We start from the raw sequence: 25947 nt of genomic DNA on the forward strand, positions 1-25947 counted from the left end.
CAGAAACTTACAGTCACCAATTACACGTGCATCACAAGCGCCACCCTAACAGAAACATCACACACAGCACGCACAAGGCAATTATGTCCAGTAACTCTTGTGACATTACCCCCCTTTTTTTTTTTGAAAAGTTTAAATGCAAATTTAATCTACTAATCATTACTGGTTGCGAATCCAATCAGTGTTTCCAAAGTCTCAATTATAGTTTTCTTCTTCTTTGAAAGGAAAATCGTTCTGTCATCTGTTAACTGTTACATGTTGGTCTATGTATTCTTGTTGTCTAGAGGCAGTACACTTATACATTTGGTGTTGCTATTTCACAGTTTTAGTGTCTGTAATTCCACAGATAAGGTGAAACAAAGAGGGGAAAACAGACACCCTTGTCTTATTCCACATGTTACTGGGAAGACCTCCTATATCAATTCTGAATGGTTAATACTGCTAAATGTCTTATTATGTAGCACATCTGTCCATTTAGTTGACTGTTCCCAACAGCTATACTGTTTGAAAGGCTGAATAAAAGTTATTGTTATAGAGTCAAAACGCCGCACTGGAGTCCAAGCAGACACCTAGATCTACCAGCCTGACTTTGATTTTCTATGACGTTAGCAATGGACCTGACGCTTGTTGAAATCTTTCTACATTTGATGCATCCTACATGCATTGCTCATTGCTCAGTTTACTGAGAACATGACACAGTCCTCCAAACAGACTTTTAGTTGGTATCTTGTAATCTGTGTTTGTAAGACTGATAGGTCTCCGATACGCCGATGACCGACTTTACTTTGATAACTCTGTGTGTGTGTGTGAGTGTGTTTGTGTGTGTGTGTGTGGGGGGGGTGTTTGTGTGTGCGTGTGTGTGTGTCTGTGTGTGTGTTGTGTGTGAATGAGTGTGTGTGTGTGTGTGTGTGTGTGTGCTGTGTGTGAATGAGTGTGTGTGTGTGTGTGTGTGTGTGTGTGTGTGTGTGTGTGTGTGTGTGTGAATGAGTATGTGTCTCTGTGTGTGCGTGTGTGTTGTGTGTGTGTGTGTGTGTGTGTGTGTGTGTGTGTGAATGAGTGTGTGTCTGTGTGTGTGTGTGTGCGTATGTGTGTGCGTGTGTGTTGTGTGTGAATGAGTGTGTGTGTCTGTGTGTGTTCTCTGGAAGTTCTTTTAATATATGTTTGATTCAGCTACAGATTAATCTACAGATTCGGATTCCATCACGGAGGTATCGCTTTGTGCCACGGATGAGGAAGTGGCTTCCTTGGATTCTGTACCGATTTCCATCATGGCGCTAACGTCCTTTCTCAGTTTCTCTATATCTTTCATGTTAGCAGACCTGGAAAAAAAAATCAGCCATATTTTATATATGAACTCAGCCCTCAGGAGAATAAAATGATAATACTTATATCGTGCCTGACATGACACAATACATATACAATAGTGCATGATAATATACCTCTGCACATGAAAATACGGCACATGTATGTGTAACCACACACTGAGACAATACTACATATTGCATATGTGAACACACACACACACACACACACACACACACAAGACAAAAATACTGTACACACGCACACATGTCCACACACATGCTCGCGCACACGCACACGCAAACACTCAACCACACACAAACACCCATAATTACCCCCCCCCCCCCACACCCCCCCACCCCCAACCCCCCCTCCCCACACACAACCACTACATGATGATTTCAGCACAGGGTGAAGTGGCGTGGGTAGAAGGAGTAAGAACGCAGACAATAAGCAATGCTTCATCACACCCAAAGGCTTAAAGGGTTTTCAAGTTGGTTTTGAAAGACGACAGTGTCGGTATGTGACCAAGATCCAGAGGAGGGGAATCACACACAAAAGGTGATGGATACTGAAAGCCCCTTTGGCCAAATGTCTTTGAAGAGGCTTTGGGGACTCGAAGGAGCTTTTCAGCAGAAGACATGAGTGAACGGGAAGGAGTGTAAGTATAAAGGACAAAGGATAAGTAAGATGTGGGAGATCCCTCGAAGTGGCTGGCGACAAGCCAATATGGCAACTTTGTACTGGATTTTGTACTGGGTGGGTAACAAGTGAAATTGACGTAACGTAATCCTATATATATATATATATATATAAGAGAGAGAGAAGGGGGTGGGGTGGGGTGGGAGCAAACATGAGTTGGTTTAAAATATTTGCTCCTTCACATTAAAGATATGTCAGCTGACTGGCTAATTTCTATCAATTATTAGTCACATCAGATGATTGGCTAATTTCTATCTGGTATTGGACACATCAGATGGTTGGCTAATTCATATCAGCTATTAGAAACATCAGATGATTGGCTAATGTCTATCAGTCATTAGACATGTCAGATGATCAGCTAATTCATATCAGTTATAATCATACTTGGTACAACACCTTAACAGCCACTTCAGATATGCACCACAAAAACAAACAAACAAAAAAAAAAAAAAAATCAAAGCACTTCAGTTTGCGAGAGACAGACAGACAGGCATGCAGACGAACAGGTAGACAGACAGACAGGCATGCAGACAACCAGGTAGACAGACAGACAGGCATGCAGACCAACAGGTAGACAGACAGACAGGCATGCAGACAACCAGGTAGACAGACAGACAGGCATGCAGACGAACAGGTAGACAGACAGACAGGCATGCAGACGAACAGGTAGACAGACAGACAGGCATGCAGACAACCAGGTAGACAGACAGACAGGCATGCAGACGAACAGGTAGACAGACAGACAGGCATGCAGACGAACAGGTAGACAGACAGACAGGCATGCAGACAACCAGGTAGACAGACAGACAGGCATGCAGACGAACAGGTAGACAGACAGACAGGCATGCAGACGAACAGGTAGACAGACAGACAGGCATGTAAACAAACAGGTAGACAGACAGACAGGCATGCAGACGAACAGGTAGACAGACAGACAGGCATGCAGACGAACAGGTAGACAGACAGACAGGCATGCAGACAACCAGGTAGACAGACAGACAGACAGGCATGCAGACAAACAGGTAGACAGACAGACAGACAGGCATGCAGACAACCAGGTAGACAGACAGGCATGCAGACGAACAGGTAGACAGACAGACAGGCATGCAGACAAACAGGTAGACAGACAGACAGGCATGCAGACAAACAGGTAGACAGACAGACAGGCATGCAGACAAACAGGTAGACAGACAGACAGGCATGCAGACGAACAGGTAGACAGACAGACAGGCATGCAGACGAACAGGTAGACAGACAGACAGGCATGCAAACAAACAGGTAGACAGACAGACAGGCATGCAGACATGCAGACAACCAGGTAGACAGACAGACAGGCATGCAGACAACCAGGTAGACAGACAGACAGGCATGCAGACAACCAGGTAGACAGACAGACAGGCATGCAGACGAACAGGTAGACAGACAGACAGACAGGCATGCAGACGAACAGGTAGACAGACAGACAGGCATGCAGACGAACAGGTAGACAGACAGACAGGCATGCAGACAAACAGGTAGACAGACAGACAGGCATGCAGACAAACAGGTAGACAGACAGACAGACAGGCATGCAGACAAACAGGTAGACAGACAGACAGACAGGCATGCAGACAACCAGGTAGACAGACAGGCAGGCATGCAGACGAACAGGTAGACAGACAGACAGGCATGCAGACAAACAGGTAGACAGACAGACAGGCATGCAGACAAACAGGTAGACAGACAGACAGACAGACATGCAGACAAACAGGTAGACAGACAGACAGGCATGCAGACAAACAGGTAGACAGACAGACAGGCATGCAGACAAACAGGTAGACAGACAGACAGGCATGCAGACAAACAGGTAGACAGACAGAGGCGGAGAGACATAGGGACATAGGAAAGAGACTAAAGGACACACACACACACACACACACACATATACACACACAAACAAACACACACACAAACATATATACACACATAAACACACATAAACACACACACACACACACACACACACACACACACACACAGATAGAATGAGAGAGAGATGAGGGGATTACCCTTCCGCCTTAATGTCAGCCCGAGCTGAAACAGAATTATACACGCACAATTACATCAAACATACAGAACACTGACATGCACACACACACACACACGCGCGCGCGCGCGCGCACACACGCACGCACGCACGCACGCACACACACACACACACACACACACGCGCGCGCGCGCGCGCGCGCGCGCAGCCGCTGTGGTAAAGGGATTATCGTTGCGGTCTAACGGCTTGGAGAACGCGGATTCAATTCTGGCAGATTTTATTTTTCGGCCCTCGGCCCGTTCCTGCCGTTTGTGTGTCGTGCTGTGGGTTTAAATAGTAAGATTGGAACAGCTCTGTCGAGTATCATCCACTTCAAGGAAGCGTCTTTGGGTGTGTTTCAAGTCCCTGTATCTCTCGGGCCTGTTTAACCCTTTCACCGCCAGTCAATTTAGAGTACAAAATTCCCTTGTGGTATTTACACAGAAAAGACAGTGGCTAAGAATAGCTGGGGATTTCCCCTGCGATGTATAGAAAATATGGCCTATCCTACCACCGAACATTAAGAGCGGTAGGTTCATGGATAACAGACCAATGAATGGTCATCTTTCAGTGACATGGGTCCTCTACCACGCCTGTGCATAAATGCGAGCTTGGCGGTGAAAGGGTTAACATGAAAGGTGCCGTACAGTGCAGGCTTGTCATGCAGTCCAAAATCTAAAAAGGACCTCCACAGCAGCATTACCGTCATACTCCTCTAGCTTCATCATCAACACATGTAAATAAAACTGTCCCAAGTTTTGTTGTCCTTTATGCCCTGCTCTCATGGTGACCTGTTCCTTTTCCCCCTCTACTTCCATGCTTGTGATTCTGTCATGGAGTTCGATGGAGGCAGATTCGTGCGGGGACTAATGCTGGAGGGTCGTACTGGTGGTCTTCATGCTATAGCGTTCCTGACGTAAGGCGAGGTTCCGGGTGACGGAACGCGACAGCGGTTTCGACAATCAAAAACGTGTCCACGTTTTCTTTATGAGGTAGCATAACAATCACAGCTATGCCGGGAATTGCGAATGTGTCATCTGCCCAATGAATAGCTTCGTCGTGAGATTCCGTAACAACACACTCGCCGGCGGGCGACTGACTTCGGCACCCCACGTGACAAGCTAATCTGCATAATTATCGAAAATGGCGTCACAGGCGATACAATGGCAATGTTTGGAGACAAACTGGTCACGACAGCGGCTTTTTTTCAGCTGCTGAAGTCATTGAAATGCTTCAAACTGAAGGTTCCGACATCGCCGAGGATGATGAAGACGTTGAATAAAGTATATGTAGTGAAGAAAGCTACCAGCACGAAGGTACTAACACTGACTCAAGATTCGGAGGGCAGTGAAGAGGGAGGGAGGTGGGCGCACACATGACGAGATGAGATGGGTCAGTGGGTCAAGTACAGCAAGTTTCATTCAGTTGCTTTATGTTTTGTATTTTTGTGATTTTTTTTCCAAACCGTAGGTAAAAAGCAAGGGAGAAAACTATCCGTCCCAAATGAGTTAAACAAAGCATTTCTCTTGTCATCAGTAGGGTCTTAGTAGAGTAGGTAGTGACCTAAATACATTGAATCACAACGGGCACTACAGACCATAACCAAAGTGACTGGGAGGAAATGCAGTGTCTCTGCTGTATGAGTCTCAGACGGTTCCCTGTACACTGCTGATGCTAGGACTGCGACAAACGAGTGTGGCTGTCTGTGACAGAGTTGGAATGAGCGGCTTGGAAGTAAATCTACTGAAATGATGCAGATGCCGTGGCAGCAAACACACACACACACACACACACACACACACACACACTTACCACGGTTTCTGCGACGCCTGAACAGAAGGAAAATGACCAGTGCAAGCAGAGCAAGTAAAGCAGCCACCAAAATGGCGATTATGAACGGTACTGTAACACACAAAGAACACATGCAATCTTCGTCGCTTACATGCAATCCATCTTACTTTAAAAACAAACAAACAAACAAAAAACAACAACAACAAAATAAACAAAATAAAAACACACATACACCAAAAAACCCCCCAAAACATCAGTTCTTGGCTTAATAAGGTCATGCTCTTTTTTTCTGCTATACTTGATTACAGAACCGGCTCCCTTTTTGTCCACTTCAGCTTTTTCGCTACCCTTGGCAACTAGACAGATATTTGTTCTTTAAAGATAACCTTTGAAGAGATTCTAGTTTATAATGGTGCTCATGTTTTACAGTCATTGACATTTCTTGTTGGTAAGGCCGGTAACGTTTTGATCTACCCTGGTAGTTGGAAATGACGTGCAGAAAACATACCCACACTGGAAGAAATCACGAAGTAAATGAGACTGACGGATAACTGGAATAACTGAAATAATTAGTACTTCATCCCCAGGGTCTTTAAGACGCTGTGTGTGTCCACTACTTCAGTAGATTTCCTAGAAGTGAAATTGCGATGTGAAAATCTTGAAGCCGTTCACAGACTTTGACCCAGAGACATGGGTTCCAACAATGACGCCACAAACAGAAGTATAATGTACGTTTTCGTTGCAACAACTTCGCGACTCGATATTATATGCATGTAAAAATTTGTGAAAGGCCCAAAACAGTGATCCCAGAAGAATTAACACTGAGAGTCTATTCTCTCTTGTACACAGTCAAGAGTGACGTAACTTTGTGTCAAGAAGCGTGGACTAAAAATGGGAACGGGAATGATGATGAAAGCACTGAACGGCAAAATCGTCGCGATAAAGTCTCTATCAGACTTCAGACAGACAGATCAGCGTTAACGAATGGCGGAAAACAACGCTAAGCCGTGTCTCGTACTGTGTCGTCTGCTTCACTACAGACAGTAACTTGAGGGAGGGGGAGAAAGCTCGCACCGTTTCATTGAAGTTGTGGAACAATTTTTTGATTATCATTTACATTTTTTTTTAGCTTCTTATTTCTGATTTCGAATGCTCACTTTTCATAAATTAGTTTTTTTTCTTTTCTTTTTCTCCAATTTTTTGGTGCTATTTTTTTTAATTTATTAATTTTTTTTTTTAGAAGGCCTTCATGTTGTGCGCACATGTCAGGGTTATTTTGAACTTTAAACCTAACACTTTGCAGTGCCGGTTGAATGTGCTCTGTGTATGCGCGCGCGTGCGCGTGTGTGTGATGATTCATTGCCCTTTTTCGGCGAGAACACATGTACCTTGTTTTGATCACAGGACTGACGGGCGCAATAGCCGAGTGGTTAAAGCGTTGGACTGTCAATCTGAGGGTCCCGGGTTCAAATCACGGTGACGGCGCCTGGTGGGTAAAGGGTGGAGATTTTTCCGATCTCCCAGGTCAACATATGTGCAGACCTGCTTAGTGCCTGAACCCCCTTCGTGTGTATATGCAAGCAGAACATCAAATACGCACGTTAAAGATCCTGTAATCCATGTCAGCGTTCGGTGGGTTATGGAAACAAGAACATACCCAGCATGCACACCCCCGAAAACGGAGTATGGCTGCCTACATGGCGGGGTAAAAACGGTCATACACGTAAAAGCCCACTCGTGTGCATACGAGTGAACGTGGGAGTTGCAGCCCACAAACGCAGAAGAAGAAGAAGAAGAAGATCACAGGGCTGGGGTCAAAACAACAACTGATAGCCACAGTGTGTGTGTGTCTCCACTTTGGGGTGCCATTGATGTTATTTCGCGCCGGGGAACTGTAGCGGTGGCTCCAGTTTTGAAGAACATTTGTGAGTGTTATATGTCATTGTTATGTGGTTTTGTCATATTTTTTTTATGTTGGTGTTTATCGTGTGCATGGGAGATGTGAAGTCATGGGCTGGATAAGTCCGGATCTCTCTTCCTGTTATGTTTCGAAGAAGCTACACCATTGACACTTGCTACCTCTCAAAAAAAAAAAAAAAAAAAAAAAAAAAGGGGGAAAAAGTGGGTGTCTGTGAGGAGCATGGCATTAATTAAATCTTTGTAGGAGCTAACGCTCTCAAATTTTCTACATGTTACTGCAACATTCTGAGTGATGGAGGAAGAGAAAAAGATATGCCTGTGTTTGATTTCTTGGAGACAAAGTGGACATTTACCACCAACATGAAGCTAGTCTAAAAACTGACAGCGCTATTGGGTTTTTTTCAGGGGTTGTGTTGTGGTGAATTATCATTTTTTGTACAGTTCGTCCAAATCATATGCTGTTCAGCATGGAAGAAAGTTCAGCTGCAAAATATAGGAATATGCAACATTTGTTTAAGGTCTTGCAAACAGACTGGGTTATCTATTGCAAAGAACATATGGATTACAACAGTATGCAAGTTCCTATTATCTCATGTTACTATGCTGTTTCATATATTTCTATGTTTACCTGCCTGTCTGCTTCTCTCTGTCTCTCTCTCTCTAAATCTTATTTTGATATGGTGATGGCAAACAATAATTTTTTTTAAAACGTGTTCCAATAACTGCAATGGTTTTAAATGATTCAAGTCTTACTATAAATAGAACTAAATATGCATATCACAGAATGTTGCTAATAACATGCTTTCTGGATCACTAAACATAAAAACAACGATTCATTGTAAAATCGCATTATACACTCTGCTTATCTACCAAAGTTCGTTGCAGTCAGACAAAAATAACCCCATACATAACATAAAGACTTTAGTACCATTATTCAGGTACTACTGAAGCCTTTTAAGAGACAGACACACAGTCAAGCATTTAGTTAGCCATTCAGCCATACAGACGCATGGACAGACAAATAGATAGACAAACAGAATGTCAAGAAAAAAGCTGACCTTTACTGATCCGACGTTTCGTTTTATGGCCCACTGTGACAGAACAAGAATGCATTGTCACTGCATTTCCACAAATCAGAGTAGGAGCCAGGTATATATTTCATGTCAAATGTAGAGCGAAATACTCGTGTGAAACCCACCTAAAGCCAAAGGAGGAGGTAAAAGCTTTACTGGATTGCATGGACAGTCTTTTACAGTAACAGCTGAGTTAGCTGAGACAAAGGAAACCCCTTTAGAACCATCGGTCTCGGTCGTTCGGAAATCCCTGATATAGAAGTTGATGACGGAATTTTCTGAACGCCAGAAGGTTTTCTCCAGAACTTGCCAAAGAGGCACAGTGTGCTGGAAGCCATTGATCGAAATGAGAAAATCTCCCGGAGATAAACGTCTGCTGCGAGATTTATCTTGTATGACATGAATTCTGTCTTCACCCCACTAGGATCCTCAGTGATGCAGGGGGAACCTCTAAGTCACGGTTCTTAGCTCGAAACTCCAAAAGAAAACGAAATGTGATGGAACCATCCCTGTGAATGATCCTGAGGGTGATCATGTTCTAGGGAATACAATTAAATGATTCTCTTCGATTGAGGCATGCAGGGGAATTCTCCTGGGGGTGCAAGACTCCATGACTGAAGCCCCACTGGATCTCTCTGAGAAAGCACTGCGCTTAAAAGAAGGACCTTTCAGCTGCTTCATCAAACAGTGCAAACTGCTGATCTCTACCTTCGAATCATACCAGTTGAGAGATTAAACCCCTTGGAGCAGTGAGCCAGTTTCTGAGCTGCATGCTACAACAGTTACTAGGAGGTTGGGTTTTTTTTGCTGCCGCATCATGTGCACTGTTTCAGTGGCATTACTCTCACGCCACTCATTTTGAACCCCTTAAACACAGACACACCCGGCTTCGTCTTCGACGATCAAGTACCGGCAGTCCACAGGGAACCATCCATGTTAGGTTGCCAGGAGGTCACACACCAGAGGAGACCCTGCACTTCCGCTGAGTCACTTCGGTGGTGTTCGGTAGTGCCTGTTCTGATTTAAAGTAATTAGGACACCACCTACTAAGCCCCCTACTGACGACAATAATGACTTAGTAACAGAGCCAGACTGTGAGCGTCTCCCCCAGAATGGAGACTGCCACCACGTCCCTCCAACGCAATGCGGAAGTGGAGTTTTATCGAAACTGAGGTCACCATGAGATCAGGGCATAAAAAGCTACATAATCTGGGACTTTCTTGTATTGATGATGAAGAAGGAGGAAGAGGAGAACAATGATGATGATGATGATGATGATGTTGCTATGGGGTCCATCAGGTTTGGGACTATGTGGCAAGGTTATACTCTACGCTTCCTGCCATAATGATATCCCGCTAATGACCAGGCCTGAGAGATACATACTTGCAGTGTTGGTCAGGAAATTTGAGCAACATACCCAAAGACACATCCGTGAAGTGGATGATACTCGACTGAGTGGTCCCAGTCTTCCCATTTAAGCCCGTAGGACTCTCACCTCTGGGTAGGAGCCGCCCGCGCGCCGAAAAACCCACCTCCACTGGGATTCGAACCCGCATCCTCCAAGCCGTCAGTCCGCGACGCTAACCACTTCGCCACGGCGGCTGGTCACTAGGCAGAACCGCGAGCTGTGCCAATGGGATTCATGCCAAAACCAAGTCCCCGGCCTCGAACCAGAGTCAACGTCTTAAGGACTGAGGAGGTGCCTCTGGCGAGAACAGTCAGGCTGTCTGCAGTGCAGAAAGCTTGAAATCTGATGGAAGCAGTCCGTACTGCACAGCATCCACACATGCAGATGAAGTATCTGGGGGTTGGAATGGCGGATGACTGATCGCTCAACAGCTCTAGTCTGACCTTACGGAGTAACGTGAGAGTCGGGTACCAAAGGTAGGGCCGGCCACTTGGGCATGATCAGGTTGTGGACTCTCCAACCTGGCTTGTTTTCTAAACCACTGTGCACAGGATCAGTAAGCGGGGAAAGCAAACATGATCACGTTGCTCCAATCTACAGACGGAATATTCACTTGTTGGGCTTCTGGGCCTGAGACCAGTGAGATGTAAATCCAGAGCCTCTTGCTGAACGGAGTTGCCTGCCAGGTCTGCCCTCGTGGGAGGGCGCTGGCCACAGTAGGGGTACGGAACCCACTGAAATCCCTCTCTGGCTGAGTTGATTTGGGGGTGGGGAGGGGAGGTGTGTGTGTATGTGTAGTGTGTGTGTGTGTGTGTGTGTGTGTGTGTGTGTGTGTGTGTGAATAGAATAGAATAGAATAGATTTTATTGTCATGAAACCATAAGATTTATAAGACACAAGTGCAATGGTAAATAAATGAATGAATGAAAAACACACAATTAATCAATCAGTTAATGCAGTAAATTGCAGCAGCATTCACAAACAAATTTTCCTAATCTTGTTTGTATATACTCATCATCTGTTAGCATCACCTGACTGGGAATATTTCCTGTGTTATTCGAATTTTGAGTATCTTTTAAAAATTGTTGCCTTAAGGTTTTATATTTAATACAATGATCAAGAAGATGGATTTCATCTTTCAGAATGTTACACTTGTTGCACAATCTGTTTTCTTGTGGAATGTTTAAATATCTACCCTTTTCAATCTTTAGGTCATGCGCGCTTATTCTGAGTTTCGTTAACTCTCTCCATACGAACGGCGAAAGAGACGACGTTAACAGCGTTTCACCCCAATTACCATCATCAAAATATTGCAAGCAGAAGGCTCTTATACTGAAGACGTGAATGTTGACAAAGAATACCACAATTCTGACGACGGAAGCTAAAGGTTGGGTCAATCAGACACCCACTGGACATCCGAGGGGTCTGTGTAGAGGAGAAGAGAGGACTGGCCGTACTGAGTGAGTTAAAGCTTGTTTGTGTTTTGTATCTGATATATTTAAAAGATAGGTTTTAGTTTTGTACTCTGCTATAATCGTGTATGTGTGTGTGTGTGTGTGTGTGGGGGGGGGGGGGGATCAAGCCCTCGCTTCCCCAAAGCCCCCCCTCCCAGACAGCTTAGCTTTTTCTATGTCGGACCCTCCCTCCTCAATCAGTCTGCCCGTCCCTGGTTATCCACAGCAGAACCCAATGACTCTGGGGCTGGGTTAGCATGAAGAGGTGACACGAGGTAACACTGATCATGTGTCATGGATTCAGCCATCATGGCCAAGTTTGTTTCAGTAGCTCAAGGTGGCGTCACTGCGTTCGGACAAATCCATATACGCTACACCACATCTGCCAAGCAGATGCCTGACCAGCAGCGTAACCCAACGCGCTTAGTCAGGCCTTGAGAAAGAATGCCAACAGCACCCGCTGTTCCCAGGCGGTCACCCATCCAAGTACTAACCGGGCCCGACGTTGCTTAACTTCGGTGATCGGACGAGAACCGGTGTTTTCAACGTGGTATGGCCGTTGGCAAAAAGGGGGCAGCGCCCAATAGGGGACACGAACCCCTGACCCTCAGATTAAAAGTCTGATGCTCTACCGACTGAGTTAACCAGGCTGCTCTACATGGACAAAACAAAGGGCATTGTATTCAATGATGCAATACAATGAAGATCAATCACTTTCTCTTGAACGTCGAGTATATAAAATGTTAAGAGTGAGATATATTTGAAAACCTGATATAGGCAGAGAAGTATCCGAGTGATACAAGAAATGATGGAAGCCCCACACACTGTCACACACAGGTTAATTAAAAGCTGATCTGCTTGATGTATCAAGCTGCGGGAAGAGTAGGGGGGTGTATGTGTGGTGGCCTGGGGGCATGTTTAGACGCTTTTTTGACGCTTTGATGTTTTACTGTCATTGACTGTACAGTCCTTGTGACAGGGGGGGTGGGGGGGGGGGGAGCAATACATTATCAGGAGACATAAGATCAAAAATACAAACATAATATAAATCAATATTCTCACCACACACACAAATAATGCATATACAGAAAATGAGACAGACACAAAACAGCTGATAACATCGGTCAGCTTGACCATCCAAAACGAATAAATATTTTTGCATACACATACACACAACCATGTGTATCTACCAAATAACATATAATAGTTGGATTTTTTGTTTTTGTTTTTGTTTTTGTTGCTTTTTTTGTTTTTCTATAAATGAATAATAACATGTTTAGGGGCATGTTTAGAGAGAAACAGAGAAAGAGGCAAAGCAAAACACAAAGACAGTCGCTGACAAAGAGACGGGTTTTAAAAAAAAACAACAACAACAAAAAACAAAAACAAAACAAACAAAAACAAAAACACAAAAAAACAAACAAAAAAACACACCATCTTACCACAATTAAACTGTCGATCAGGTTTGAAGGGCTCAACACACTCACAGGTGCCGTCAACACACTCACTGTGGTCCACGTCACAGGCCAGGTCACAACTTCCCTTAGGCATTCCTTTCTTCGGCTCTTTTGATAAGCACATCAAGCTGTTTCCTTATCATGACCATCACGACCATGGTCATCATCATCATCATCATCATCATCTCTCTCTCTCTCATTGTCATCGTCATCGTTATAGTAAATTGAATGGTCACGATATTATTTGTCGCTTGTGCAGATGTGCTGGCTGAAGAAAATGAACTTCATTTCGTGTTGCGTTGCCCTGCCTTAAATGACCTGAGGCTACAGTTAATTCCACACAAAAAAATATATCATAGACATCCATCTCTGTTTCGACTTTCCTTGCTAATGTCATCAACAAATGAAACCATTGTAAAACAGTTCGCTATATACTTGTACAAGGCATTCAAAATTCACAGTTTGCTATGTGATTAATTGTGCTTTTTGTGTGTGCATGTGCATTACTAGAATTGTACTTAGATATTTTCTGTTCTTCATTGTTCTGGAATGTGACAATTTGTGTTCACTGATCCCCTTCATGAGGGACCACAGCCTTTATTGAATAAAAATGTTCGTTCGTTCGTTCTTTCTCTCATTGATATAAACCTTCAGGCAAACATCCATACAAGTATCCCCACATCCCGAGATATGCAAAACAAATATTCACTGGAAACTGTACTGATGGTATCATATCAGACACGCGAAAAAATACAGGCACGTGCAAAATACATAAATAGAATGAATGGGAGGATGAATGGTTGAATGAATGAAGTGACTGATGGGTGGACGGACTGATGATGCATGTAGGTGAGTGTATGAACATATAGTCTGTGTTTTTCCGTGTGTACGTCACTAGTGTGTGTGTGTGTGTTTGTGGACTTGTGTTCGTGCGTGCGTGTGTGCGCATGGAGAGAGAGAGAGAGAGAGAGAGAGAGAGAGCTACCGCATGATGCGCCATGTACAGACGAGATCCCCACATCACAGGTGCACCTAGATTCCTCGCACGTGGCCCCAGAAACGCACTGATTTTCTATTTGGCTTCCGTTACACACATCACCGACACCGCGATCTGCACACACACACACACACACACACACGGGCGCGCTCGCACACACACACATACACACACACACACACACACACACACACAAGCGCGCGCACGCAAGTTGCGCACAGTGAAACAAACCCTTATTCTTTCATTGCACAAAATCATTGGTCAGGGATAAAACAGAAAAGAAAAGAAAATCCCTTCACGAAAAAAAAAAAAAAAAAAAAAAAAAGAAAGAAAGAAAGCACTAGCAATCTCAGGACGTTCTGATAATAATTTTTTTTTTTTTTTTTTTTTTTTTTTTTTTTTCATTTGAGGAGTGACGCCTGTCCTTCCATGAAAATCCATGCCCCGTCAAAAAATATGTATGCAAGTCAGCTACAGGAACAGTATCAGTATCAGCATCAGTAGCTCAAAGAGTCGTCACTGCTTTCGGACAAATCCATATACGCTACACCACATCTGGCAAGCAGATGCCTGACCAGCAGCGTAACCCAACGCGCTTAGGCCTTGAGAAAAATAAATAAATAAATAAATAACGAAAAAAAATTATAATAACAATAAATGAAAAAAAAAGACAAAAAAAAAAGACAATTATGATGATAAATAAACAAATAAGAAAATAAATGTAACACATGCAGACACAAATTCACACATACACACACACACGCACACATGCATAACAGATATGAAACAAACATGCAGTTTCACAGATATGAAAGCACAAACAGATACACATAAGCGTACACGAGCCCCGACACACACACACACACACACAGAGGAACATACATACTACAACAATTACATGCAACAAATCGTGCGACCATTCATACAAATGTATGTGCATGTCTGCGTAGTGTGTGTGTGTGTGTGTGTGTGTGTGTGTGTGTGTGTGTGTGTGTGTGTGTGTGCGTGCGCGCGCGCTCGTGCTTGCGTGCGTGTGTGTGTGTGTGTGTGTGTGTGTGTGTGTGTGTGTGTGTGTGTGTGAATGTGATTATGTGAATCTCTGCCTCAGTGCAACTCCTGCACTGGGTTGTGTGAGCGATCACAGACTTGGGGAAATTTCTTATCGCACAACAGACTTTGCGCTGCCCTGATCCTGCCTTTTAATTTTGTCGATCGAAGTTTGTTAAAGGTTGTCCCCACAGTGTTAACGCGGTAACATGGTTAGCAAAAACGTGTGGATAGAGAAAAAGCACGGTACTGAGTGGGTGAGATGGTGCCTTGTTACTGAAATATCGTAAAGAAAGAAAGAGAGAGAGAGAGGCAGGGAGGAAGGGAAAGAGTGAGCGAGGGGGGGTCGGGGGGTGGGGGGGGGGGGGGTGGGGGAGACAGAGAGTCAGAGACAAACAGTCTTTTATGACCCACTTACGGCACTGATCCAGATAGTCGCAGAAAGTACCACTCCTGCAGAAGATTCTGTTGGGGCCACTGCAGTCTCCTTTCTCGTCCAGTTCTGAAACAGAAAAGGTCAGGACAAGTCAGGACAGGACAGGACGGGACAGGACAGGTCAGGACAGGGCAGGACGGGACAGGGCGGGACGGGACAGGACAGGGCAGGACAGGGCAGGACGGGACAGGGCAGGACGGGACAGGACAGGTCAGGACAGGGCAGGTCAGGACAGGGCAGGACGGGACAGGGCAGGTCAGGACAGGGCAAGACGGGACAGGACAGGTCAGGACAGGGCAGGACAGGTCAGGACAGGGCAGGACGGGACAGGGCAGGACAGGACAGGACAGGACAGTAAGGGACGGAACAGGACAGGACAGGACAGGACAAGACATGACAGGACAGGACGGAACTGGATAGGACAGGGCAGGACGGGACAGGACAGGACTGGATAGGACAAGACGGGACGGGACAGGAAGGGACGGGACAGGACAGGACAGGACGGGACAGGACAGATCAGGACGGGACAGGACAGGTCAGGACAGGACAGGACAGGACAGGACAGGACAGGACAGGACAGATCAGGACAGGACGGGACAGGACAGGACGGGACAGGACAGGACAGGACAGGACAGGACAGGTCAGGACAGGACAGGACAGGACAGGACAGGACAGGACAGGTCAGGACGGGACAGGTCAGGACGGGACAGGGCAGAACGGGACAGGGCAGGACGGGACAGGGCAGGACAGGACAGGACAGGACAGGACAGGACGGGACAGTACAGTAAGGGACGGGACAGGAAGGACAGGACAGGTCGGGACGGGACAGGACAGGACAGGTCAGGACGGGACAGATCAGGACGGGACAGGGCAGGACGGGACAGGACAGGACGGGACAGGGCAGGACAGGACAGGACAGGACAGGACAGGTCAGGACGGAACAGGACGGGACGGGACAGGACAGGACAGGACGGGACAGTACAGTAAGGGACAGGACAGGAAGGACAGGACAGTAAGGGACGGGACAGGGCAGGACAGGACAGGACAGGACAGGACAGATCAGGACGGGACAGGACAGGTCAGGACAGGGCAGGACAGGACAGGGCAGGGCAGGACAGGACAGGACAGGACAGTAAGGGACGGAACAGGACAGGACAGGACAGGACAGGACAGGACAGGATAGGTCAGGACGAGACAGGACAGGACAGGACAGGACAGATCAGGACGGGACAGGACAGGTCAGGACAGGGCAGGACAGGACAGGACAGGACAGGACAGGACAGGACAGGACAGATCAGGACGGGACAGGACAGGTCAGGACGGGACAGGGCAGGACGGGACAGGACAGGACAGGACAGGATAGGTCAGGACGAGACAGGACAGGACAGGACAGGACAGATCAGGACGGGACAGGACAGGTCAGGACAGGGCAGGACAGGACAGGACAGGACAGGACAGGACAGGACAGATCAGGACGGGACAGGACAGGTCAGGACGGGACAGGGCAGGACGGGACAGGACAGGACAGGACAGGACAGGACAGATCAGGACGGGACAGGACAGGTCAGGACGGGACAGGGCAGGACGGGACAGGACAGGACAGGACAGGACAGGACAGGACAGGACAGGTCAGGACGGGACAGATCAGGACGGGACAGGGCAGAACGGGACAGGACGGGACGGGACAGGGCAGGACAGGACAGGACAGGACAGGACAGGTCAGGACGGAACAGGACGGGACGGGACGGGACGGGACAGGACAGGACAGGACGGGACAGTACAGTAAGGGACGGGACAGGAAGGACAGGACAGTAAGGGACGGGACAGGGCAGAACGGGACAGGACAGATCAGGACGGGACAGTACAGTAAGGGACGGGACAGGAAGGACAGGACAGTAAGGGACGGGACAGGGCAGGACAGGACAGGACAGATCAGGACGGGACAGGACAGGTCAGGACGGGACAGGGCAGGACGGGACAGGACAGGACAGGACAGGACAGGACAGGACAGGACAGGTCAGGACGGGACAGATCAGGACGGGACAGGGCAGAACGGGACAGGGCAGGACAGGACAGGACAGGACAGGACAGGTCAGGACGGAACAGGACGGGACGGGACGGGACGGGACAGGACAGGACAGGACGGGACAGTACAGTAAGGGACGGGACAGGAAGGACAGGACAGTAAGGGACGGGACAGATCAGGACAGGACAGGACAGATCAGGACGGGACAGGACAGGTCAGGACGGGACAGGACAGGACGGGACAGGACAGGACAGGGCAGGACAGGAAAGGACAGGACGGGACAGGGCAGGACGGGACAGGTCAGGACGGGACAGGGCAGGACAGGACGGGACGGGACAGGACAGGACAGGACGGGACAGGACGGAGCGGGACAGGACAGGACAGGACAGGACGGGACGGGACGGGACGGGACGGGACGGGACAGGACAGGACGGGACGGGACAGTACAGGTCAGGACAGGGCAGGACGGGACAGGGCAGGACGGGACAGGATAGGACAGGACAGGACGGGACAGGGCAGGACAGGACAGGATAGGTCAGGACAGGTCAGGACAGGACAGGACAGGACAGGACAGGACAGGACGGGACAGGACAGGACAGGGCAGGACGGGACAGGGCAGGACAGGGCAGGACGGGACAGGGCAGGACGGGACAGGACAGGACGGGACAGGACGGGACAGGGCAGGACGGGACAGGACGGGACAGGACAGGACAGGACAGGACAGGACGGGACGGGACGGGACAGGACGGGACGGGACGGGACGGGACAGGACAGGACAGGACAGGACAGGACAGGACAGGACAGGACAGGACAGGATAGGACGGGACAGGACGGGACGGGGCAGGACAGGACAGGACAGGACAGGACAGGACGGGACAGGACGGGACGGGACAGGACAGGACAGGACAGGACAGGACAGGACGGGACGGGACGGGACGGGACGGGACGGGACAGGACAGGACAGGACAGGACAGGACAGGACAGGACAGGACAGGACAGGACAGGACAGGACAGGACAGGACGGGACGGGACAGGACAGGACAGGACAGGACAGGACACGACGGGACGGGACAGTAAGGGACGGGACAGGACGGGACAGGACAGGACGGAACTGGATAGGACAGGGCAGGGCAGGACGGGACGGAACTATTGAACTATTAAGAGACTTCCAACCTTGCACACACCAACGGGTCAAGCCACGCTAAGATTGACACTAATGTCACACCATCAGTTTGAGAACATTCTAGCAGCCGCGGCACGACATGCCAGTGTAGTCCATGTCGGACGGAGCAAACACGGCGGACAGTGCGACACCAGTTCTTCAAGTCAAAGTGCAAGTCTAAGGATAAAGATAAGTGATTTTGCATTAAATATCATATCAAATAAGGAACAGTAGTTGTCAAGTAAGTACCAGCTTCTACCGAATGATACCTAGATCACCCCCCCCCCCCCCCCACCCACCACCACCTCTTAGAGGAGACAATCTGACGAAAATCCCCAATCCCACGGCTTTCATACAGTACCAAAGGGATGAATGGCTGTTGGGTTAATTTAACTCTCTCCATACGAACGGCGAAAGAGACGTCGTTAACAGCGTTTCACCCCAATTACCATCATCAAAATATTGCAAGCGGAAGGCTCTTACACTGAAAAGGTGAATGTTGACAAATAATACCACAATTCTGATGACGGAAGCTAAAGGTTGGGTCATTCAGACACCCACTGGACATCCGAGGGGGTCTGTGTAGAGGAGGAGAGAAGACTGGCCGTACTGAGTGAGTTAAACAGCCACTAACTGTATGCGGTGTGGCTTTTGGGCGACACCAGGCTGACGGACTCCACACATTGCCCTTTCCTGATAAGAGGCTCTGTCAGGGCGACCGAATATTTTCCCTCACCACATAGAGCACCCTTCACACCCTTCTATGGATACTAACAAACCCCTACCTTGTGTGTACGTCGGGGATAATAATAATAATAATAATAATAATGGATACTTATATAGCACAGTATCCATAAATCTGCTCTAGGTGCTTTACAAAAACGCTTTGTTAACTTAAAACATTACATCTATGTTACATACACACACCAAAATATGACTACACACACACACACACACACACTGCATACATACATTTTAACAATATCATGTGTATCTAACAGCTACCCTAACACATACGGATCAGGTGCATTGCACAAGACATACATGCAGATCCCAAAAAGTCCAAAACAGGCGTGGCAAAAGAAGGTGGGACAAGACTATGCTTTGGTGGCAGAATGACAAAAAGCAGAGTGGCTGTCAACAAAATTCTTTAGAATCGGCAGTTGGAACTGCTCCAGCGTGAGAATGAGAATCTCACCAATTGAGAATTAGCATATGAATTTGATTTTTTGGGGTTATTTTTTTGTTATTTTTTGTTTGTTTGTTTGGAAGAAACCAGGACAAGCTCAGGCAGACCAATAAATTTCACAGCCTTTCAAAGGCTTGAAAGGAGAGGAGTAGCAATCATAGCAAACAATAATCTGGAAAACAAAGCGCGCGTGTGTGTGTCTGTATGTTTAACATTCATTTGCTTATTTGTTTATTCATTATCATTATTGTCTTTTATCTTATTTTTATCTATTTATCTATTAGCATTACCTTTTCTTTCTCAAAAGCCTGACAAGCGCATTTGGGTTATGCTGGTCAGGCAGCTGCTTAGCAGATGTAGTGTAGCGTATATGGATTTGTCCGAACTCAGTGACGCCTCGTTGAGTTACTGATACTGATACTGTTTGAACTAAATATTGTAGAATAATTTGTTTCACTATTGCTATGAAGTTTCTTCGTTCTTGTTTGTTTTTGTTTTTTTTCCTTTTGATTATTGGCTACAATATTTACAGAAACTTGGACACCATAGCTCTGGCGTGAATGAATTGATGTTTTTTTTTCACTCGACTTTGATAATTATTTATATAAAAAAATAATTATTTACACTCACTACACACGGAATCGAAGTCACAGACCGCTCCTGTCACACAGAAGTCCTTGTCTCCGCCACACATCTGCCCCAAATCTATTCCTGCAACAGTCATTAATCTCCCTCTCTCTCTCTCGCTCTCTCTCTCTCTCTCTCTCTCTCTCTCTCTCTCTCTCTCTCTCTCTCTATATATATATATATATATATATTTATCTACATGTAGATACATAGATATATAGATATATGGTAATTTTATTCTTTATTCTTATGGTAATTCCAGTTTGTGTGCCATTAAATAGAGTTTAGGTAAACGAAAGATATGTTGTTGTTTTTATGTTTCACGTTTATAAAACTGACAACGTACATTGAATGAGATATTTTCTTTCTCATTTTGCATTTATAGATATAGAACATTGCACGGAGCAAAATGAAGTCTAATATTTAATCATGTTGAAAATTAGCATAATTTCCTACAATTGCAGTTTATTGTCTGATTTAGGAAGAAACATCCTTGATTACTTGTTCCAAAGGCTTCCAAATGACGGGTACATGTGAAAACCAATAGACACTCTGAAAGTCTCTCTGAGAGCGTTTGACATCAACCCTGACTCCTGGGAGGAATATGCAATGGACCGTGACAAAGGCGCCAAGTTGTGCGAGGCCAACAGGACTGCTGCAGCTGTTCAGAAGAGGCAGGCCAGAAAGTCACGGGCAAACAAGCTCCCTGACAATGATATGCCTGTCTTTGTCTGCCCCAACTGTCAGCGAACATTTCGTGCGCAGATTGGACTATTCAGCCATCTGCGCATTCACAGATAGACTCATGAGCATCCCCCCCCCCCCCGGCCCCCCCTCGCCGCCCACCACCCTCCCCCCATCCCCCATCTGGATGACAACGATGGTCATCATCGATCTGGATGGACACACACCACCACATGTGTACATCTTGGGAAACAAAGCAGGAAACAAAGCAGAGGGTGGTCAGATCAACTACTCTGTAAACGCTGATCTTTGTTCCTTTCGTCTGATGCTGGTTTTAAAGACTCCTTTGTATAGTCTGTTACAAGCACTGTTTGTTTTTGCAAGTATGTTCTCTCTCTCTCTCTCTCTCTCTCTCTCTCTCTCTCTCTCTCTCGAGTCTATCAACAACTGCAAAATTAACAACACTGGAAATACGATCCCTGTTCAAGCAGTTCGACTACAATGAAACGGTCCTTATGTTCAAAGTACACAGAAATTGTTATGCTCAAAGTACACATGTTACCACCATATATAGTTCAAAGGATACCAAAACATTTTAAATCAAATAATTACATTCAACCTCTTCCTTTTTTATAAACTGAGTAATGCGAATCGAGTTTAGCTTCTTTTTTTTCTTCTCTTTTTTTTCCTTTACTTTTTATGTCGATCTGTTTGGAACTCTCTACCTTTGTTCACTAAAATCTGCCATGGTCTTTCAAACCAAACGCACGTTAACATCTTCGACACAAGCATTGGGCGGGAAAAAAACAACTCGATATAAACAGTGGCACAAACAAAAAGTTAACTGTGATATTATGCGTGAATACATTACAAAGGGGGAAACATTGATTTGTAATCGTTATCTCTATTCCTTTGTCCATTTCCATGCGATTTATCCCTACGTGTTAATATCTTATTTATTATTCATTCGGTTTAAATTTAGTTGCGTGTGTGTTTACTTACAACGCGAGTATATGTAATAACACACACACACACACACACAGTAATGGAAATTTAGCTTTCGTTTATACAATGAGCAATGAGAGAGAGAGAGAGAGAGAGAGAGAGAGAGAGAGAGATTCAGATTCAGACTCAGATTCAGATTCCTCAGACTCACGACATTTGCTAGTTGCAGGATCACAAGTCGTTCCAGTCACACACTCCTCGTCATCCGTACACTCTTGATCGACAGCTTTTGCTGTCCAGAAAAAAAGAAGAAAAAAAAAAGCCTGCTGAGACCTGTCCTTTGACGTAAAAGCATTTGGTAAGTGTGACGTGTGGGTCATAGCAATTCATTTGATACTGTTAGTGACTCTCTTTTTTCCAACTGGTCACAAATCAAATTTTGTCAGCCCTCTGTAGAGCACAACTGTCTACACGACTGCATACCAATTTCTTTGTAAGTTGTTGTTCAGGTCAAAACTGAGCGACACTGGCCCAACTCTTTTGCCATCTAAAAATATGAACTCCTTCACCAATATTAATCTGCTTCTAGAGAAGGTCATAACATGAGAATCACTCTCTTAAAATGCTTTCCTCGATTCGCTAAATGATGATAACATTTCTGTTCATCCTCTTCTGTCTGCCCACTTTGACATGACAAGTCATCTGAAATGTCTACCAGACTATCTCTCCGCAGACGACGAAGCAGTACTGTTCACTCAGCTGAAAGCCTTCAACAGCTCAAGAGCCGCTTCTGTGAGGCTTGTGAGACTCTGGACTCACCAGCAGTCTGAACAAAACAAAAGTCATGCAATCGGGCAAGGACTCTGACCATAAACTAGATGTTGTTCATGACTTTGTGTACCTAGATTCGACGATCTCATACTCACTCACTCTTGACATTTAGCTAAACAATCCTATCAGCATGACAGCTACCAACATAGCCAGACTGAGAAAGAGAGTATGGACAAACAGGTTTACAGGGCTCCTATCACTGCACCTTGCAGTACGGCAGTGAGTTCTGGACACTGCATATCAGACCAGAACGAAAACTCGATGACTTCCACACGTGCTGCCTCCAACGCATGGTGAGCATCACATGGCAGGACAGAATTCTAAACAACATCGTCATGGGGAGAGCTGCAATCCACAGCATGCACACCCTGAAGAAACAGAGATGCATTCACTGTTTTGGTCTTGTGGTGAAAATGGACGATGGCAAGATTCTCATGTATATCATTTATGGAGGACCGGTACAGACAAAACATCCCACAAGCACATCCCAACAGCTCTATAAAGACATCTGCGAGAGAGATCTGACGGCCTTGAACGTCGACTTAAACACTGGGGTCAGTGCAGAATGGTCTCTCTCTAAGTTCAAAGAGATGCTTGCCCTGCATTCTGGGGTAAATAGACTGTGGTGTGTGCAGTACTAGCACTCTCGTAAATGGCCTGTCAAGCCACACCCGACGCTGTATCAAAGGCAAATCGATTGTCTCTCGAAACTGACGGATACTTATGTTGCCAAGGTGGACGAAGATTGGAATGGACGTAATATAATTTAAGCTGCAAGCCATGACACCCTATTGCAGCCTTGACCTCTGACATCTGACTTCCAACTGCAAATGTCATGTTGTCACTATAACCAGTCAGTACATCAACTAAAATGCAGGTTCTGTCAGGTACAGATTTGTTATTTTTAGCAATATCAAGTGCTAAGTTTGACCTCGACTAAGTTTGACATCTCGACTAATTTTACTAATCTGTGTATAGGACACGTACTTATCACTGGAATGTTGTTAGTGAACAGCCATCAGTCTGCAAAGATTGGTAAAATGCAGGTTCTGTCAGGTACAGATTTGTTATTTTTAGCAATATCAAGTGCTAAGTTTGACCTCGACTAAGTTTGACATCTCGACTAACTTTACTAATCTGTGTATAGGACACGTACTTATCATTGGAATGTTGTTAGTGAATAGCCATCAGTCTGCAAAGATTGGTCCCTGTGAAGAAAAAAAAAAAGCTATTGATAGTACCCAGTACACGCTTTGAATCAGAGTGATTACATGCTTACTCCCCACTGAAAAGGAACACTTATTCAGTCATGCCCTACACCAGACCCATGGCCAGTACATGCCTGACAGGATCTAACCTGTTGAAGACTCGTGACGTGATGCACGCCCATCATTATCCATCCCCCGCCCCCGCCCCCGTCTGCCCTCCCCCCCCACCCCCCGCCCCCCCTCTGCCCTCCCCCTCTCCTCCCGTTGTCCTTGACTTCCCCGGCATTCAGAGTAAAGCAAGCACCGGACAGGGAATACCTGAGCACCACCTGGAGACGGCTCTGCAGAGAATGCTGTTAGGAACGGGGGGAGGTGGTGTCTACATCCGATTCCCAGATGGCAGCTCGGTGAGGCATTTCATTGCTACTGGCCTCACCTCAACCAGTTTCAGTTCAGAGCCGAAGTATCTGCGCTGCTAGCTGCAGCCCAAGTCCTCAACCAGAGACACAGCTTGCCTGACCACACTGTCTTCCTTACCCACAAAGCCTCCAGACCAGAGTAAGGGACAAAACCTAGCAAGACTTCCAGTCTGAGATGCAGGCCCTAAGTGCCAGAACCACAACGGTTCTACAGTGGATCCCCTCTCACTGTGGCATTGCAGGAAATGAAGAGGCAGACAAGCTCTCCAAAGCAGCGAGCAGACTCACCCAAACTGCCCACCCCCTTAGCTTTGGGGAGGCGAAGACCATTCTGTGCAGCCACTTCAGAAACAGGTGGCGAGAACGGCTACATCTGGGAGCAGAGGACGACAGCATCCATCAACTGGGTCGAGGTCAGCAAGTCATCATCCTCAGACTGCGCACAGACCACTGCCAGCTCCTCTCCTATCTCTACAAACTGAGAATTTCCCACACATCGTGTGACACCGCTCCTCAAACTCCAGCTGAAGAAGAAGAAGATTCAGTCTGAATTCATCACCCCCTCCCCTACACTCACACACAGAAAGAGAGAGAGAGAGAGAGAGAGAGAGAGAGAGAGAGAGAGAGAGAGAGAGAGAATAATATACATCCGCATTGTTCACACACGTGGGACAAAAAACAGGCCTCAACTTACCACAAGCCAAAGTCAGTGGGGTCCCTGCGTAACCTTCCTTGCATTCACACTTTCCGCTGTCTTCATTGCAGACAGCATTAGGGTCCTTACAGTCATTCCCGTCACACTTGCCTCCAACAATACCATCCACCGGGTCTTTGCAGGGAAAAGAACGAGATGCTCATATTTAGATATGTACAGCGCGCCTACGTGTAAGATCTAAACTCAGGCACACAAAAAGACATGGAAGAAAGTACGTACAGGCTCAGTGTATGAAGGAGGAGCATGACAGATAAGCTCAGATGGAGAGGGAGGAGCGTGATGATGATTATCATGTTGTTTTCATCAAACCGGGACAGATTCAAATCACAACGAACACACTTAAGGCACGAGTTGGATGATGATTCTGTCAAAACGTCACCCAAACACCCAGTCTTCAATACATACATTTACCAACACATGTGTTTATCCAATGAAAGCCAGAGACTGCAGCATATATTAAAACACTTCAATCAACAGAAATATAGATAT

The 25947-nt window shown here is 46.4% G+C and overlaps 2 non-coding genes across 2 annotated transcripts; both read right to left on the bottom strand.

Annotated features, from left to right (window-relative positions):
• Nucleotides 1–12160: 12160 nt before the first annotated feature.
• On the bottom strand, nucleotides 12161–12279 carry LOC143278161 (5S ribosomal RNA). The gene has a single exon (XR_013053851.1). It is a non-coding gene; the product is annotated as a 5S ribosomal RNA (ribosomal RNA).
• Nucleotides 12280–12292: 13 nt separating this feature from the next.
• On the bottom strand, nucleotides 12293–12365 carry Trnak-uuu (transfer RNA lysine (anticodon UUU)). Its single transcript has one exon. It is a non-coding gene; the product is annotated as a tRNA-Lys (tRNA).
• Between the last annotated feature and the right edge of the window lie 13582 nt (nucleotides 12366–25947).

This window comes from Babylonia areolata, chromosome 35 (assembly GCF_041734735.1).
Source record: "Babylonia areolata isolate BAREFJ2019XMU chromosome 35, ASM4173473v1, whole genome shotgun sequence".
Classification (NCBI taxonomy): Eukaryota; Metazoa; Mollusca; class Gastropoda; order Neogastropoda; family Buccinidae; genus Babylonia; species Babylonia areolata.